This window comes from Helicoverpa armigera, chromosome 12 (assembly GCF_030705265.1).
Source record: "Helicoverpa armigera isolate CAAS_96S chromosome 12, ASM3070526v1, whole genome shotgun sequence".
Taxonomy (NCBI): Eukaryota; Metazoa; Arthropoda; class Insecta; order Lepidoptera; family Noctuidae; genus Helicoverpa; species Helicoverpa armigera.
Genome location: NC_087131.1, coordinates 451,291 through 468,819, shown reverse-complemented (window position 1 = coordinate 468,819; position 17,529 = coordinate 451,291).

Here is a 17,529-nt window from a genome sequence, read left to right as displayed (position 1 = left end):
TTGCTGTGAATTCTGTTTATGTTTAAAGTATTCAATTTTGTGGCGTTATTATTTCTAATATTTCACCCAAATTAAGAGCTTTCTAGCTGACTAAAGTGTACTGAAATAGAATATTCAAACCGCACCGTCTAACTAAATTATCGCCACAATTAACGAGATCAGATTTGTCAATCGAGTCACAATTTCGATGAAACATTCGAGTGTAAATCGATATGTAAATGTCAATTTCAATAACAAAAGTTTAGTAAGGCGTTACAAAGGGTCAGCTGGACCCTAGAATTCCACGAAAAGGTCGTAGGTGAGGCATCAGAATTCCCTTCAAGAGTCCAATTCGACGAACGTTGAATTAATTCGGCTTTTATCGGCAATTGGCTCATTTGCTTGCTTTTTATAATTGCTTTGTAAAAAGGTATCGGATTCTGTTTTGATGTTTTGTTTGATGAACTTATCTCTTTGTGTTTTGAATTTGTTCTTTTTATTGGGAATCAGTGTGTGTGTGTTAAATCTGCAAAATCACGCGGATCAAAGCATCCAATATTGTGTAGTGTTAGTTGGTGGAAAATTGCAATAGTGAGCCACAGAATTAAAACCTGATTCAAGTGAGTTTATATTTATATTAGACTATCAATGGTTTATATGAATATTAGACTATCAATGGCATAATCTATACATACTCAAGTATATAATACAGATTTTCATTGAATTGGGGCTAAGCTGCTTTTTTTCATAGCGTCTACCCAACGATTTCTTGAAAGTTTATTTCTTAAGCGTTCTGATATTTTTACCCTTGTATAAATTCTAGCCCGCAGCAAACGTCGCAGATAAGATTGGAATTACCTGTAACGACAGCTTGACATCTTAATCTAAAAACAAAAGAACATTGATTTAATAAAATAAAGGTCAACCAACCATCCATTTATATCCCTCCGATTAACTTTTCAAACAGTCACCTTTTCATTTTTGGGGAGGATGTTTTCATAAAATTGTCACATTGTCCGTTTAGCTAAACACGAGAGTGCCGCGGGCTACACGGCCCTTAATTAGTACATCGTTTGATTACGTGGGTAGTTGTGTGGTCCACCTACGTCACTTCCCGCCTTCTGGGAAAACCCTATAGTATATAGGTATAGGTACAATACGCAATTGGAGTTGCTTCAGAATTTCGTTATTTTATGTGGCTTTAATTTGAAATGTTTTACTTTAGTTTAGCAGTTGTTTGATTGCATAGATTTGTTTATTACATTCTTGAAAGTTTTAATTAATGTTTTTGTGGTTCTCCAATTTTGGAGCGTTGCAATTTTGATGAAGGTTTTAAAAAATAAGTTCGATTTTTACCTAGGTTTTCTGTTAAAATGGATATTCCAGTACTTATTTTACAAGAATTCTTTATGTTAAAAATATGTAAAAACTGATAAACAAAATGCAAATTCTAACGCTGCACTCGTTCATAAAAATATAAGAAAGCACAAACAAAGCTATGCTTGTTTGCAAAACGATTTCAGAAAAAGATCAAGCGAAAAGCGTATCTTATTTGTAGTCACAGTTAATAGGTAGGTACCTTATTTAATATTATATTGTTACTTTTTTCATACTTACACATTCCATTTTTTGGCCACATTTCAATTGCTGCAACTAGTTCGCCTCATTCGATTCATTCCGACTCTAGCACTCCATATAGGCCCCGATTATTTAAGTGGAATTTTCGGCCCCAAACCTATAGCAACATAACCATAGGAAACGTTGATCCAATTTGGGATTCTATCAGCAACCCTGAATAGATTGAAGAGCTTGAAAAAAATATTCACTCCATTGAAAAATGTTGAAACCACTCGCCCTTTGTTTTGCTAGAAAAAACTGTACAAAAATACTGAAAAAGTAAATAGTTATGTAATGAATTTTGGGGCAGTTATTCGGTTTCTCTGTTTTTACTCGAATAGATTAAAAGAGACTGTATTACGGCTATTATCTGTAATCAATTTCTGTAATTGCCGATTTAGATTTAGTGGCATAGTTTGTGAACTGTATTATCTTTGACACCAATCTCTGTTGAAATTGGTGTTTGAAATACTGGCAAGCCTCATTACCTATTGTAGCATCCAGGTATTATATTCCAAAGCAAAGAACTAAGTTTCCAAATAAAATAATAACGTATCAAACCTAACATATCAGAAGTTACAAACCTTTTAAAGAAATCCAGATGTAATATGTAGCAGCCAAGACAATCGTCGACGGCCGAAGATTGTTGGTTGGCTGGGTGTCGGCGCAGGTCAAGCTGCTTGACCCCAGACCACTGAGGTGCTTCCGATGCCACGTTGGGCACCATGTGGGAGTTCGTTGCACCTCGGAGGTCGACCGCAGCGCCCTCTGCTTCCGCTGCGGTCAGCCCGGCCACAAGGCCGTGTCTTGCAGCGCCACGCCGCACTGCACTGCATGTGCGGCTGCTGGAAGGCCAGCCGAACACCGGGCGTCATGCCGTCATGCCGTCGCTGCCGGCGAAGTCGCCGCTGCTGCTGCTGCCGCGGTGCCCGCTTCTGGGCCTGAAGAGGAGGAAGACGTGATGGAATTCTAAAACGGCTCCACTACGCTTCCTCCAGGCGTCATCAACCACTGCGCCCGTGCCCAGGACCTGTTGCTCCAAAGCATGGCGCAGTGGTCGATCAACATCGCCGTGGTCGCGGAGCCGTACTTTGTCCTTCCCAGGGATGACTGGGTCAAGGACCTTAGCGGCTCGGTGACCATCATATCGTCGGCCGCCGCTGGTACTCCTTCCCTCGAAGGGGTGAAGAGTGGAAGGGGTTGCGTCGCAACACGGTTCGGGGAGATAGTTGTTGTGGGGGTATACTTCTCCCCGAACCGAACTCTCGCCGAGTTCCACAACTCCCTCCTGGAGTTGTCAGTCGTCGTCGGAAGCTACACCCTCCCTGTGCTAGTGTTAGGGGACTTCAACGCCAAGAACTTGGCCTGGGGTTCCCGACACACGGACGCGCGGGGAAGGATGGTGGAGGACTGGGCACTGGAATCAGGCCTGGTCGTCCTCAATCGGGGTTCTGTCCCCACGTGTGTACGGATGCAGGGCGACTCGGTAGTGGACATCTCGTTCGCCAGCCCCGCTCTGCTACCGCGTGTCTTAGACTGGCACGTCGAGGAGGGGGTGGAGACCTATTCCGATCACCGGTATATCCGGTTTGACGTCTCCGCCCAAAATCCAAACGCGCCGGTCCTGCAGACCCCGAGTGGTCCACGTTGGGCGCTAAAGCACCTTGACCGGGAGCTTCTCCTGGAAGCCTCAGTCGTGCGGGCTTGGGTGTCATCACCGGACAGGCCCGCCGACATCAACGACGAGGCGGAGTGGTTCCGGGAGACCATGTCCGAGATCTGTGACATGGCCATTCCCCGAGTCCTGCCAGGACGCGCCCGACGCCAGGTGTACTGGTGGTCCAGCGAGATTGCGGCCCTTCGTGAGGCGTGCGTCGCTGCGAGACACCTGTACACCAGACACCGCAGGCTGCGCATCCGCCCTACGGATGCAGAGGCCAGGGAAGCGGAACTGTACGAGGGATACAGAGCTGCGAAGACCGCCCTCCAATTGGCCATCATCCAGGCCAAGGACGTGGCCAATACAGAGCTGCTGGGGACTCTGGACAGAGATCCGTGGGGGCGCCCTTACAAAATGGTGCGGGGTAAGCTCCGCCCATGGGCCCCCCCGCTGACCCAGAATCTTCGGCCTCAACTGGTGGAGGAGGTGGTGAGCGCTCTGTTCCCTTCGCGCGGGGAACACTCTCCCCCGCCCATGGTTCTGCAACCCGCGGTGTCGACTGTGGACCACACATCCGACGACGACGATGTCCCCGAGGTGACTGGGGTGGACCTGAGAGTGGCGGTAACCAGGCTGAAAGCCAAAAACACCGCCCCAGGGCCTGACGGCGTGCCTGGCAAGGCCTGGGTCCTGGCCCTTGAGGCTCTCGGGCCTCGACTTAGGGGGCTTCTCAGCGCATGTATGGAGAGGGGCCAGTTCCCACTTCGTTGGAAACAGGGAAACTGGTCCTCATTCGGAAGCCGGGGCGCCCTGCGGACTCTCCGTCCGCATACCGGCCCATCGTGTTGCTCGACGAGGTGGGCAAGCTCTTCGAGCGAGTTGTTGCACACCGCCTCGTTGCGCACCTTGGGGGGATGGGGCCGGACCTCGCGGACAACCAGTTCGGTTTCCGCAGGGGGCGCTCAACGGTGGACGCCATCATGCGCGTGAGATCTCTCACGACGGGGGATGCTGTGTCCCGGGGGGGGGTCGTCTTGGCGGTGTCTCTTGACATCGCCAATGCCTTCAACACCCTTCCCTGGAGTTGCATTAGGGAGGCACTCCGGTACCACCGGGTGCCGACCTACCTTCGTCGCGTGGTCGAGGCCTATCTGTCGGATAGGTCCATCATTTACCCCGGTCACAATGGGGAATGGAACCGGCGAGAGATGTCGTGCGGTGTTCCGCAGGGGTCGGTACTGGGGCCGCTCTTGTGGAACATCGGCTACGACTGGGTGCTGCGCGCCGACCTCCCTAGCGGCGTCAGCGTGGTTTGCTACGCTGACGACACGCTGGTACTGGCACAAGGGAGGTCGCACCAGGAGGCAGCCGACATAGTGGCGCGCGGGGTTGCGATAGTCGTTGAGAGGATCCAGCTGCTGGGACTGGAGGTGGCATTGCACAAGTCCGAGGCCATGTGCTTTCATGGGCTTCGGAACGCGCCACCTTCAGGTTCCCAAGTTACGGTGGGAGGGGTTACCATCGGCGTCGAGAGGGCGATGAAGTACCTAGGACTCGTCCTCGACGGCCGGTGGAACTTCGTCGAACATTTCCGACGTTTGGGCCCCAAACTGGAGAAGACAGGTGCTGCCTTCAAGCGGCTCCTGCCCAACCTGGGAGGCCCAAACGCCCCCTGCCGTAAACTCTACGCGGGAGTCTTGCGGTCCATGGCCCTTTACGGGGCCCCGGTATGGGCACGTTCGGTACGGCCGCGAGCTGTACACTACCTGAACGTGCCGCAAAGGGTGATAGCCATTAGGCTAATCCGGGGGTACCGCACGATCTCCCGCGAAGCAGCTGGCCTACTAGCCGGACTACCACCGTGGGATCTGGAGGCGAGAGTCTTCTTGCGCCTGTACGACTGGCGCGAGGAGGCTCAGCGCCAGGGGGAAACCCCGTTGCCGCGACAAGTTGTCGCGCAGCGGGCAGAGCTCCGGCGGGATGTCATGGTGGCCTGGAGGGAGCGACTGTCGCAACCCAGTGCAGGGCACGCCACCATAGTGGCGGTAAGTCCCCTCTTTGAGGAGTGGCTCGGGAGGAGTCACGGCGCCCTCACGTACCGCATGACGCAGGTCCTCACCGGACACGGTTGTTTCGGGAGGTATCTGCATCGAATCGGTCGTGAGGAGGCGCCCGGGTGTCACCACTGTGCGGATAGCCCCGAGGACACGGTGGACCACACAGTCCAGGAGTGCCCTGCGTGGGAAGGGCACCGCCGGGTCCTCGTCGAGGCTTTAGGCGGCGGCGACCTCTCGCGTCCGGCCCTGGTTCAAGCCATGGTCCGGGGCGAGAGGGAATGGGATGCCGTCGCCTCCTTCTGCGAAGCAGTCATGCTCGAGAAGGAGGCGGCGGAACGTCAGAGAGTTCGCACCTCTCATCCCGGCCGCCGCGCTGGAGCAGGTAGACACCACGGGCGCCGGGTGTCGCGAGACGACTCCCGGCCACCGTAGGCGTGGGTCTGTGGGCGGTGAGTTCGGGTGGCTCATCGCTCATGTCTGTTTTTAGACAACAGACCCGTGTCGGCGGCGCGCGTTGTTCCACGCGCTCCTCAAAGAGATGTCAGCAACCCCAGCGGGGCCCAGCAGGGCCAAGGCCTGCCGGGGCTGCGGGTTGTTCGAAAGAGGTACCGCGGCCCTAGCAAATAAGGCCTACGACGGAACACGACGGCTTTTAGTCAGTAAGAGTCTGACACTCCCTCACCGCTGCTAACCCACAGCGGGAGGGGTCATTTGATGATTTTTTACGTCGTTAAAAAAAAAAAAAAAAGATGTAATATGTAAAAGAAAATAAGTGTGTTTCCCGAAATAAAATAGCGTTTATCCGGGTCGAATGCCTCGATCACACTTACACCCGGGTATTTGACGTGCCCGGGTAAGTGAAACGTCAATTGAATGTTGTACTCGAATAATAAAATTTCTTTTGAATCACTTTGTATAAGATTTTTGTTGGACTTTTAATAAATTTGGGTACCTATTGGGTATGTATTATGAAGAAAATATAAAGCACTTAATAGAAATGTTATAGTTTCTTTAGTACCAAAGCTTACAAGAACAAGTAACTAACTAACACTTATTCTTAGTTTGATATCCACATCCAAAAAAGCGTATCATTTAGGTGATTTACTGAAATTGTTCAGTACCTACTCATATCTCAATTTCTGCACTTATGTATCCCAAGTCAAAATGAAACTCGTAACATTGATATAATTTAATTGATCATGAGACAAAATAACCACACATTATACGAATATGATCGCTTTGTGCAAATATGAAGTGATTCCACCAACAATTTCCACGGCTGACGAAACAATAAAATATCACAATAATGAGAATCCACTGTAACGATACCGCAGCGGTATTTATCCCTTTAATTGTATCGAAATTCACAAGAACTGTATTGAATATCGATTCTATATCGTATCAGTAACAGTTTAATCGAATATTCGTAGTATAATTATTCGAGGAAATCGGATTGTTTCGATAGTTGTTTACACCTATAACTATTTACGTTAGGCAATGGAGATGAATACCTGAAGATATATACTATAGTTCAATGAATGAAATACGATTGTTAAAATTGATATAATTACAAGAGACACACACAATATCTAAATTATTACAATTGTCAATTCTTACTAATTGTATAAATATGAAAGGGCTCCGTCTGTCTGTCATGCGCATACGATGAAACCACTGAGCAGCCATACAAGGAGTCTGTGAAGAGACCTAGACTACTTTTCATCCAGATTCGGAAAACAATTCACTCTTTACGTAGGTGGAACCGGGGAGAACAGCAAATTTTCAGGAGGACTCAGATTCTAGCGTAACTTAATCCAGCTAATTACCAGTATTTTACAAATACACCTCAAAAACCAGCTCCCAGATAACATGATACCTACAATTTACCTAACAAGGTAAATAATACCTTACTCGGTAATTACTAGTAATTACTAAGGTTCTTAATATAAGACAAAGGGAAGATAATGGCAGCCGTAACAGTATTATCTTTTATCAACCGTTTTATGCTTAGCTGAATGTAATTTATTTTGTTCGTAATTTTCCTACCGGTAATTAAATGGGGTGTGAATTTGGACATACTAAAACCTGTGAATTAAGTTATATGTATGTTTTAAAAATTAATATTTTGAAAAATCTATTTAATAATGTAACATACTTATGAGAATCTCAATCTCTTTAACTTACAAACTTACTAAAATTCACTTGCCTGACTTAACTGATTTTTGGGTTACAACAGTTATTAGTCAAAACTTTCTCGATGTTCTACAGATTAGAGGTTCAAAAATCGATTTCTATATTTTCAACACATCTACTACTTGTAGTAGTAGATTTGATACTAAAAATTTTCTACTGTCAAAACCAAAGAGTTTTTATTTATAGTTCTTTTCATATATTTGTATAAACTACGTCTGGAACTGAAACATTTAACGTGTTACCTCGTGCATTATGTAAAGATATTCAGCTGACCGAATTTCAATGTGGGACACCTGGTCCGGACAATTTTTTGGGCTTTTGGCAGTATAACAATATTCCTTTACGATTTCTTTGGCAACTATGTGTGATATAGGTTGCCAAATGATATGACAAATTAATGGTAGTAGAAGAAAACGTAGGTAGGTAGGTCCCTACTTGAGTGTTGTGTTAATGAAGGTTTACTTTTGATATTAATTGTTCGTCTTAAAACATTATCCAAAACTAATCTTTTTAAACTTTCATGAGAGCTTCTGTGTAAAATTTTGGATTGGAGAACTGCGGAAAATCATTTCAGCAGCAAAAGTTCAACTGGACTAGCATACCTACTCGTGTTAGGTACCCGTATGTAAATCTCTGAAAAGTTTAACAAAATGAAAAATAACAATAACACTGAAAATTCACTTGTCAGTTACTGTCTTATTATGAGAAACGACTACATACGCGCATTCATCACCGCATTAAATATGAATGTCAAAACTAGGAATTCTCAAGCAAGTTTCCTCGGCAGCTGTCTGCAGCACAATGCAATTACAACTTTACACTCATCAGGATAGGTGTTATAATTGCTTGAGTGCTCACTAATGATTTATTACCTGTGTCAACAGCTATCCACTAATTGCATTCACGGCTTCATCTTAGCGTTGAATGTGAAATGTTTATTTATTCATAAAGTTGATACAACTAAATATACGCTTAGTGATTTTGCTGTGAGAAAGATAAATTGCCTAAATTAACTTAACAAAGTTAATTTGAAAAGAACCATTATGTGTGTGTTCACTATCTGTTGTATTAAATAACTAGCTTCTGCCCGCGACTTCGTACGCGGATCCTGTCCCTTATGCCAGCGACTACGGGGTCAGCAAAATCAAAGATCTTAATCGTCTGATATTGAATTTTAAGAGCCCGTTGATTTGAAAACAACGGGATACGCATTAGAAACGTTCCATATATTTAATTTTTGTACTTCAACGGCAAAAGCACAGCAGACTAAACAAAACGCTGAGAACTGAACCGCAATAGACGCGACCATAGGGATAAATGTAGTGATTCTAATTAGTCCGCATTTAAGTTGTGTGTGGCAAAAATATTACACGTATTACGTAAAAAACATTAAATAGATGACAAAGTCGTGGTGACTTAGTGGAAGTCGTGGTGGTTTAGTGGGTAGAGAACCAATCTCTCAAGTATGAGCGTGCGTCTTTGATTCCAGGTCTGGCAAGTACCTGCCAATGCAACTTTTCTAAGTTCGTATGTAGGTACTTTCTACGTATATTTTGGATACCAATGACCGTTATTTGGAAGGCTTAAACTGTAGGTTCCGGCTGTCATTGAACATTCTTGGCAGTCGTTATGGGTAGTCAGACCAGTAAGTCTGACCAGTTTTACCAAGGGTGTTGGGTTGAGCGGGTAACCGGGTTGTGGAGGTCAGATAGGTAGTCGCTCCTTGTAAAACACTGGTACTCAGTTGCATCGTGACTGGAAGTCGACTCTAACATAATTGGGACAAAGGCTCTTGAGATAATAACGACAATAATAATGAGATATAAGCACCGCAGGACATCTGAGGCTGATGACGGGGAGTAGCTACCCCGCGGGGCTGTATATACTGAGTTCTCCAGGGAGAGTATACTGCCCCCATCTCCGGCAGGTCAGAGTGAACCATGACGGGGTAGGTCTCAAGCCTCTGGCTTGGCTTGGCCGTCCAGAGTGGAGTCGCTAGAGCAGGGTTAGTAGCCCTGCTCGGAGGATGCCTCGTGGTAAGTGACCCACAGGGAGCGCGTAATCTGCGTTTAAAATCCGCCGAGGTATTCTCACACTTCAGCCGCTCATGTCCCTGTTGTCCTCTTATTGCTATTCAGTGACTGATTCCCGGGGGCCCAGTAAGTGAGCTGGCGAAGTCTCCACCAGCAATTTTTACATGTATCTAATACATTGTCATCGGCAGGTGCCATAGTTCCCGTAGTTTCCCCATTCCTAGTCCATTAGCATCCCATCACAATAGCCCAAGTAATTTTCATCCACAGTTAGCGGTATGGTATAGGGATTGTCTTTTTTTTAACGACGTCCACCGGGGATTGTCCTTGAGTTCATATTTCTATAGTGTATAAAGGGATAATCGTCGGTTTTGTGTCACCATACCTATTTCATAACATTCGTTTCTATACATTTTAAGTGTAGTATTGCTCTTGAAGTTCGTCAATAAAGAGTGCTTATTAGATTGAACCACTTTTGCAAAAACGTCATATCTTTATATGCTATAGTCTAGCTGGGCTCCTGGGGTTCCACATCAGGTGTTTTACATCTTCAATTTTTATAAGTCAACAGAGAGTGCTTATCAGATTGAACAACTTTTGCTAAAACGTCACACCTCTATATGCTATAGTCTAGCTGGGCCCCTGGAGTTCCACATCAGGTGTTTTAGATCTTCAATTTGTATAAGTCAATAGAAAGTGCTTATCAAGTTGAACAACTTTTGCTAAAACGTCATACCTGTATATGGTACAGAGAAGCTGGGCTCTTGGGGTTCCACATCAGGTGTTCCAGATCTTAAAATTTATTATCTCAGCTGAAAATGCTTATCACATGAAACAATTTTTGCTATGGCACCATTTTGGTATCTCTTATAGTTTTGTTGGTCTGTTGGTGTTCTGCACCAGGTCTTCAAGTTTCGAAGATAAATTATAGCCTATATGTTGACCAGGCTTAATACTGATACAACAAAGAAAAAATCATTGAAATCCGTCCAGTAGTTCCGAAGATTAGCGTGTACAAACAAACAGACATACAGACATACAGACATGCAGACATACAGACATACAGACAGAATTTTTTTTTTGGATTTGTGCTCCATTACTGTTTCTAAACCCCATCCAATTATTATTTTTTTAATATATTCAATGTACAGACACAGTTTTTTTACAGATTTATTATATGTATAGATGGTTCTTTTTGTCTTCTTATAAGGCTGACTTTCTATTTTGAGTTTTATTTTTGAGATAAATAATAGGCTATTTTATTTCACTGTCACATAAACATAAACCAAACAAATATCAGAAAGATCGTAAACATACTAGAAAAATATGTAGTTGTAAAATAAAAATTAATTCGTATGAAAACATCTTAATAACATATTAATTTAACGATAGAGGAAATAATATCAGCGAAACCCGTAAACAATTGATGTTGACACACTTAGTGATTTCATTAAGCATTCAGCCCCTACGTACCCAGCATTACTTCCAGTCGAACAAGTCAAGTATGAAAATAAAGCCATAAAACCAACACATCCATACAAGCAACATCTTTGAATTTATCGACGCAGGTGCTATAAATAAAACCGGCAGCCATTACGGTAGATAACTCTGTTTTATTGTAATTTTATGCGCGATGTTACCACCTAGAGTTTCGTACAAAATGCAAACCACCCAGGAGATTAATTAGGAGACTCGAGGTTTATTCGGTTATGGGACAGGCAATACTATGCGCGGAACTTTAGATTTACAGTCGGAGATAAAATGGAGTCTTTGTGAATGTTCGTATAAAAGAAAAACTGGATTGACGATTGTAGTACAGAGGAATTGTATTTGTTCTTTAGGGGATTTTGTGGAGTTATCAATCAGTCACGGTTTGATGTCATTTGTAGATTTAAGAATAAACAGTGTGTATACAGGCTGGGTCAACCAATGAAAGAATATTTGGTTCCAAAAGAATCAAGCAGAGAGGTTTACGTCACAACGAAAATGCTAGGACTAGGTATACCTCAAGCGGATGGCTCATTTTCCTAATATTAAGACAATTATATAATCTCTACATATAATAGCTATAATAGCCAAAAAACGAGTAAAAATTTCATCCTAAACAATACATCACAAAATTAAGTACAATCCAATGAAGAAGCAATCAGTAATCCTCTTGTATAGACTGTTAATCTTATTGTAATCGCAAATGAAGCTGAGATACTTAAATACTAAGTAAAACACGAAGATTAGGGAGTCGAAATCTGGAACATGAATCACTTTGGAATAGATGTAATTTGTACCGGAGGAGATACTTTATTGAAGGTTAAGGAACTACAGATGTAGGAGCAATGAACTATTGGATCCAATGTTGTAATGGTATTTAGGGAGCTTGATAAAGTAAGTCTTAGGCAGAAAGAAGTGAAATTGGTTGGTGGGCAATCAAAGACTATGAAACCTATATACTAACTTTATGTGGACGATAGTACCTCTATAAGTGGTGCGGATTCAAAAGAGGTTTTTGATTCTTGAGATTGAGACTTTGGAATGTTATTTTTTGAAACATGTTTTTTAAACAAATGTAGGTAGCAATACTGGTGGTTTTATCGCTAAAAGCGATATTTTAAACTTTACCAGTAATATATGAACAAAGAAACTAATTTAAACAAGACCAAATGCAGATATTATTATAAAATGAATTTGAAAAAAGAGAGTTGCGGTAAAATGAAACTTAAGAGCATCATAAGAGCTTGGCAAATTGCAAATAAAAGGGAACAGCTCAACAATAAACAGTTAGCAGTGTACACTTTTATTCCACATTCCGCTAAGCAAATAGAATAAAATGAACAATTAATTAAAACATTATTACATTCCTGGTATAAGCAGTATTTACTGAGCGACCATCCTGTTTGTTCCGACTGCCAGTGGTTTAACTTTCACAGCTTTTACGAACACAGTGGACGTTTTTGTTGATACAGTATAACAAAAATATTTATTTTATTCCATTCATTTTATTTTGCTTGTTTGCCTCCATTTGTTTTGGATATAGTTGCACTGGATGTTTTTTTAATACTAGTGTAGTTGCGTTTTGTGATGTTTTACTTCCACTAATTGACATTTGTAGCTGGAAAAAATATGAAAACTCTGCCACATAACCGAAATAATCCTGTACCTTAGTTAAGCCAAGTATCCTAGTATTAAACTTTAATCAAATAGAATCATTAGCCTATCTTAATCAAAGTCTATTTCAGATCGTTAAAGCATTTTTCTCTCTCTATCCCCCACAACCATCAAAACACAAAGCAATTACTTTTCAAGTCGAGAACTACGCACGTATATTTGAGTGGCTCCATTCGATTGCAGCAAATACTTCAGAACGCTGCGGTAAATGCATTTTTCAGCGCAACGATTTCCACTGAATTTGCATACGTAAAGCGTAGCCCCAATCAAACGCATTGTGAAGTAAAATGTCTGAAAATAACCTTAACAGAACGAACTAATTGGCTACTTATTGATATAAACAGTTTCAAGTTCATAAATACTGAAGGGGTATTTAAGGGATATAAGAATAAAACAAAATGTACAATTCCCAAACTTTTTATATTTTACAACGGAACATGTTAATACAATTTAATTCTTTACATTATACTTACATAGGAATTTACAAATAGGTGTATATTTATCATACGGGGTTATTCATAAAAATAAAAAATAAATCTTTTGTACGAAAGATGGATGTATTATTCTTGGACATAGTAATTTCCTAAAATAAGGAAACGAAAGATGTTTTTCTGAACTTATAAAGGGTTTGGGACCATCCATGATAGAATATGCCAAATCACGGTTGGAGATATTTCGGCCTGACGTAAGAAAGATAAAAATAACTTTGTTGGAAAGGAAAATAGTCTTTTTGAAGGGGATTAATTGTCACTTATTGGCTTTTTGATTCTTGTTTTTTTGATTTAGTCAGTAGATTGGTTTGAAAAAGTGGAAACTAGCTTCTGAAGCGAGAAATCAAAGAAACCATCTTTGATTTCTCGCGTTCAAAAATATTTTGTTTTTAGCGTCATCTTTTAGGCCAATAAGTGTGAAAACATAAAAGTAGGTAAGTAATCAACCGTACTCTGGACTATCTGTCCAACAATCTCTGAACCCTAAAAGGTATAAAGTTAAATAAACGTAAACCAAATCAATACCATCAAAACCACAATAGTGAAAATATTAGCTTTTCAAACAATATTCACCTTTACACTAGTTTAACATAATATTGATTTCAGCTCAGTACATCGAAGTTTCCATTTGCAAAATTAATTGTAAGTATTCAAATTGAAATCATTGAAACAAACTAAATGTTGATGAAATGGTTTTTGTTAGAAACGAGTCGAACATCACAATATGATAACATCAGACGCACTAACAATGATTTATTCATAATAGTGTCCTATAAATTGATATGACTATCTTCGTGCAAAATTATTTACAGCTTCTATACGACCTTAAAATATATACATTAAATGATACAAAATTGTGTTCAGCAGTCGTTGTTAACATTACGGTTTATAATTTACAAGTCAAATGTTTTTATCTTCTCAAATTAATTTATGCTGTGATGCTGGGTGTACACTGATATAAGGTAACATCAAAATTATACGACCCTCGTTCTTGTTCATACCTGGTTTCACACTGACAATTTCTGAGAGTACTTTTTGATTGGTTTCAATAAATAAAATAAATAAAAATAAAAATAGCCTTTATTCAGACCTTGTTTACAGTATACAATCTTAATCTACAACTCTGACGAGTCGATGACACCAACGACCTGGTCTGTTTGCCCAACTTTGGCAAAGGCCTCCTCCATTTTCTTCCACTCTGCTCTGTTTTGGGCTCTTCTAGTCCATATATTCCCTGCTATGCTTTTAATTTCGTCATCCCATCTTCGGTACTGTCTTCCTCGATTTCTTTTCTTGTCCCTAGGGTACCAAGATATTATGTTTTTGTTCCACTTGTCATTGCCTCTGACTATGTGGCCGGACCATTTCCACTTTAGTTTTCTTATTCTAGTTGTGACATTCTCAATTTTCATGCGCCTTCGGATAGTGGTGTTTCTTATTCTATCAGATTTTCTTATATTTAGCATGCTTCTTTGCATTGCCGTCTGACACGTTTCGAGTTTCTTATATAGCGCTTTGGTGAGAGCCCATGTCTCGCAGCCATATGTCAAGACTGGGAGTATACAAGTGTTATACAGTTTTGTTTTGACGTACGTTTTGATTTCTGTATTCTTCATTATTTCCTTAAACCCCAGTAGCGTTTCCATGCATTTCCAATCCTTGTGTCGATTTCTTTTGTCATTATATCAGTGACCGAGATTTGTTGGCCCAAGTAAGTGTATTCTTTACAAACTCTACTGGTTCGGCGTTTAAAAGAATAGTGTCTTCCAGTGCGTTTGTCATGGCTTTGGTTTTTGAAGTGTTCATCGTCAGACCTACCTTGCGGCTTTCTCTATCCAGATCAGTGATCATGTATTGTAGTTGGTCTTTGCTCCTTGCCAGTATTATTATGTCATCAGCGAACCTCAAGTGTGTAAGATTTTCGCCATTTATGTTAAGTCCGTAGTGGTCCCATTCCAGTCTCCGAAAGATATCTTCCAGTACAGCTGTGAATAATTTAGGTGACAGTGGATCTCCCTGGCGTACGCCTCTGTTTATGTTTATTTGTTTCCCTTGTTTCTCTAGTTTTATTCTTGCTGTACTGTTAGTGTATATGCTTTTTAAAATCCTAATATATTTCTGGTCGACTCCTTGTTTCTTCAGACATTGCCAGATACTGTTGTGTTCTATTGAGTCAAATGCCTTGTTGAAATCGATGAAGCAACAGTAGAAGGGCACTTTAAACTCTTTGGCTTTTTCAAAAAGTTGTCTTACCGTTAGTATATGGTCCAATGTTGAATAGCCTGACCGGAAGCCAGCCTGTTCCTTGGGCTGGTTTTCATCAAGAGTTTTGGTTATTCGCCTTAAGACAATTTTTGCAAAAATTTTGTAAATGTTCGACATTAGGCTTATTGGTCTGTAGTTGTTAATTTCTCCTTTGTCACCCTTTTTATGGAGTAGGATTATTGTTGATGTAGTCCACTGTGCAGGAATTTCCTCGGTGTGCAATATGTCGTTGAAAATGTGTTTAAGTAGTGGTACTAGCTCGTTTTTACAATCTGTAAGTAATTCGTTGCTGATATTATCAGGGCCGGGAGCTTTATCCTTCTTCTGTGTTTCTATTGCCTTGTATATTTCTTCTATTAGTATAGGTGGAACCGCGTCGGTGTTATTTAAGTCGGTGTTTACTATTTGGTTCTTGCTGGAGTAAAGGTTTTCGTAGAATGTAGTTGCTATTGACAGTATATCATATCTTTTTGTTTTCGTTTTCGAAAGTAGGTCTTTCATATTGGGTATCCAGTTTTTCTTTTCTTTTAAAGTTTTTAGAGCTTTTTTAATACCTCCAGTTTTGCTTATGTGTTTTTCAAAAGTTTCACGCCTGGTGCGTTCTCTGTCTTTTCTTATTTGGTTATTGATTTCTTTACTTATTTCGCTTATTTTGTTTCTGATAATTTTTGTTTTCTTTGTAGTATTTAACAGTTTTGATCTTGCTTCTAGGAGTTTAATTACTTTCTCTGACAAGTTTTTCTTATCCTTCGTATTATTTTTAGTATCAGGTTCTTGTCTCAATGTCAATATTTCATGTACTATGTTGTACTTCTGCTGAGTATTTATACCCTCAAAGGATGATTCTGTCACTAATTTCAGTTTGTCTTTGATGGTGTTTAACATTTGTTTGTTATTTGGTGTTGGTCTTCTGACTTTGAAGGGTCGACTTTTAATAGTGCCCATTGACCTGCTCAGACGTGCTCTCAGGACTCGGTGGTCGCTATTAAAATTTAGATAAATGGTGCCGCAGTCGTCAATTAATTTTGGTCTATTTGTTAAGATGTAATCAATTTCGTTTTGAAACTGCCGCCTGGTGATTCCCAAGTCCATCTTTTGAAGTTCTTTTCTTGAATAGGCTGTTCATTATCCTCATGTTATTTTCCATCGCCATTTCTATTAGTTTTTGTCCGTTCCTTGTTCTTTTCCCTCTGATGTAAGGGCCAAGTACAATATCTTCTCCATTTCGTGGACTTCCAATCTGAGCATTGAAATCTCCCATTACTATGCAGTGTTTGTATGTGTACTTTTTTAGGGCGATGTTGAGAGTTGAGTAAAATGCATCGATTTCTAAAGTAGATGACTGCTCTGTTGGTGAGTAAATTTGCACTATAGACCATATTTCCTGTTTTGGAGGAATTTTAATATTTAATATAGCGATCCTGTCCGTGACTCCTATTATTTCTACAATGGAACTATTGAGTTCATTTTTTATTAAAAATCCTACACCATATTTTCCGGGAACATCGCCTCTATAGTATAGTGTAACTTTATCATATTCTTCGATAGCTTCTCCGTATCTTCTCACTTCGCACAATCCTATGATGTCCCATTTAATATCTTCTAATGAATACAGAAGTTCTTGTAGCCTATCTTCAGTCCTCAGAGAACGTGTGTTGTACGTAGCTATATAAATTTGCTTGGTGTTTTGTAGTTTATTGTTTCTTAATGTTTTGATTTGTGGTAGGGAATTTATAATCGGAGGGTAGTGGTCGTCATTCCCCACGGTGACCAGCCGGCTTGGGGAAGGTGTTTTGGCTGTTTCTTTGGATACATGTTCGTAGCTTAAGTTGGGTTTCCTGTCGTCGGTGTCTGTTATGCATTTTTTGACGTTGAGGGCTGTGAAAGTGATGTGGATCTACCCCGAGATACATAGTCCATCATGTTTATTTTAGTACATTTCTTTGACGCAGGGGCGGATGGTTGGTTTGGTGACTTATTTAAAGGACTAATGCAGTCACTTTTCCTCTTGCCTATTTTCTCCTCTCTCGGCTCTTTGATGACTATTTTATCCTTGACAAAATAACAAACAT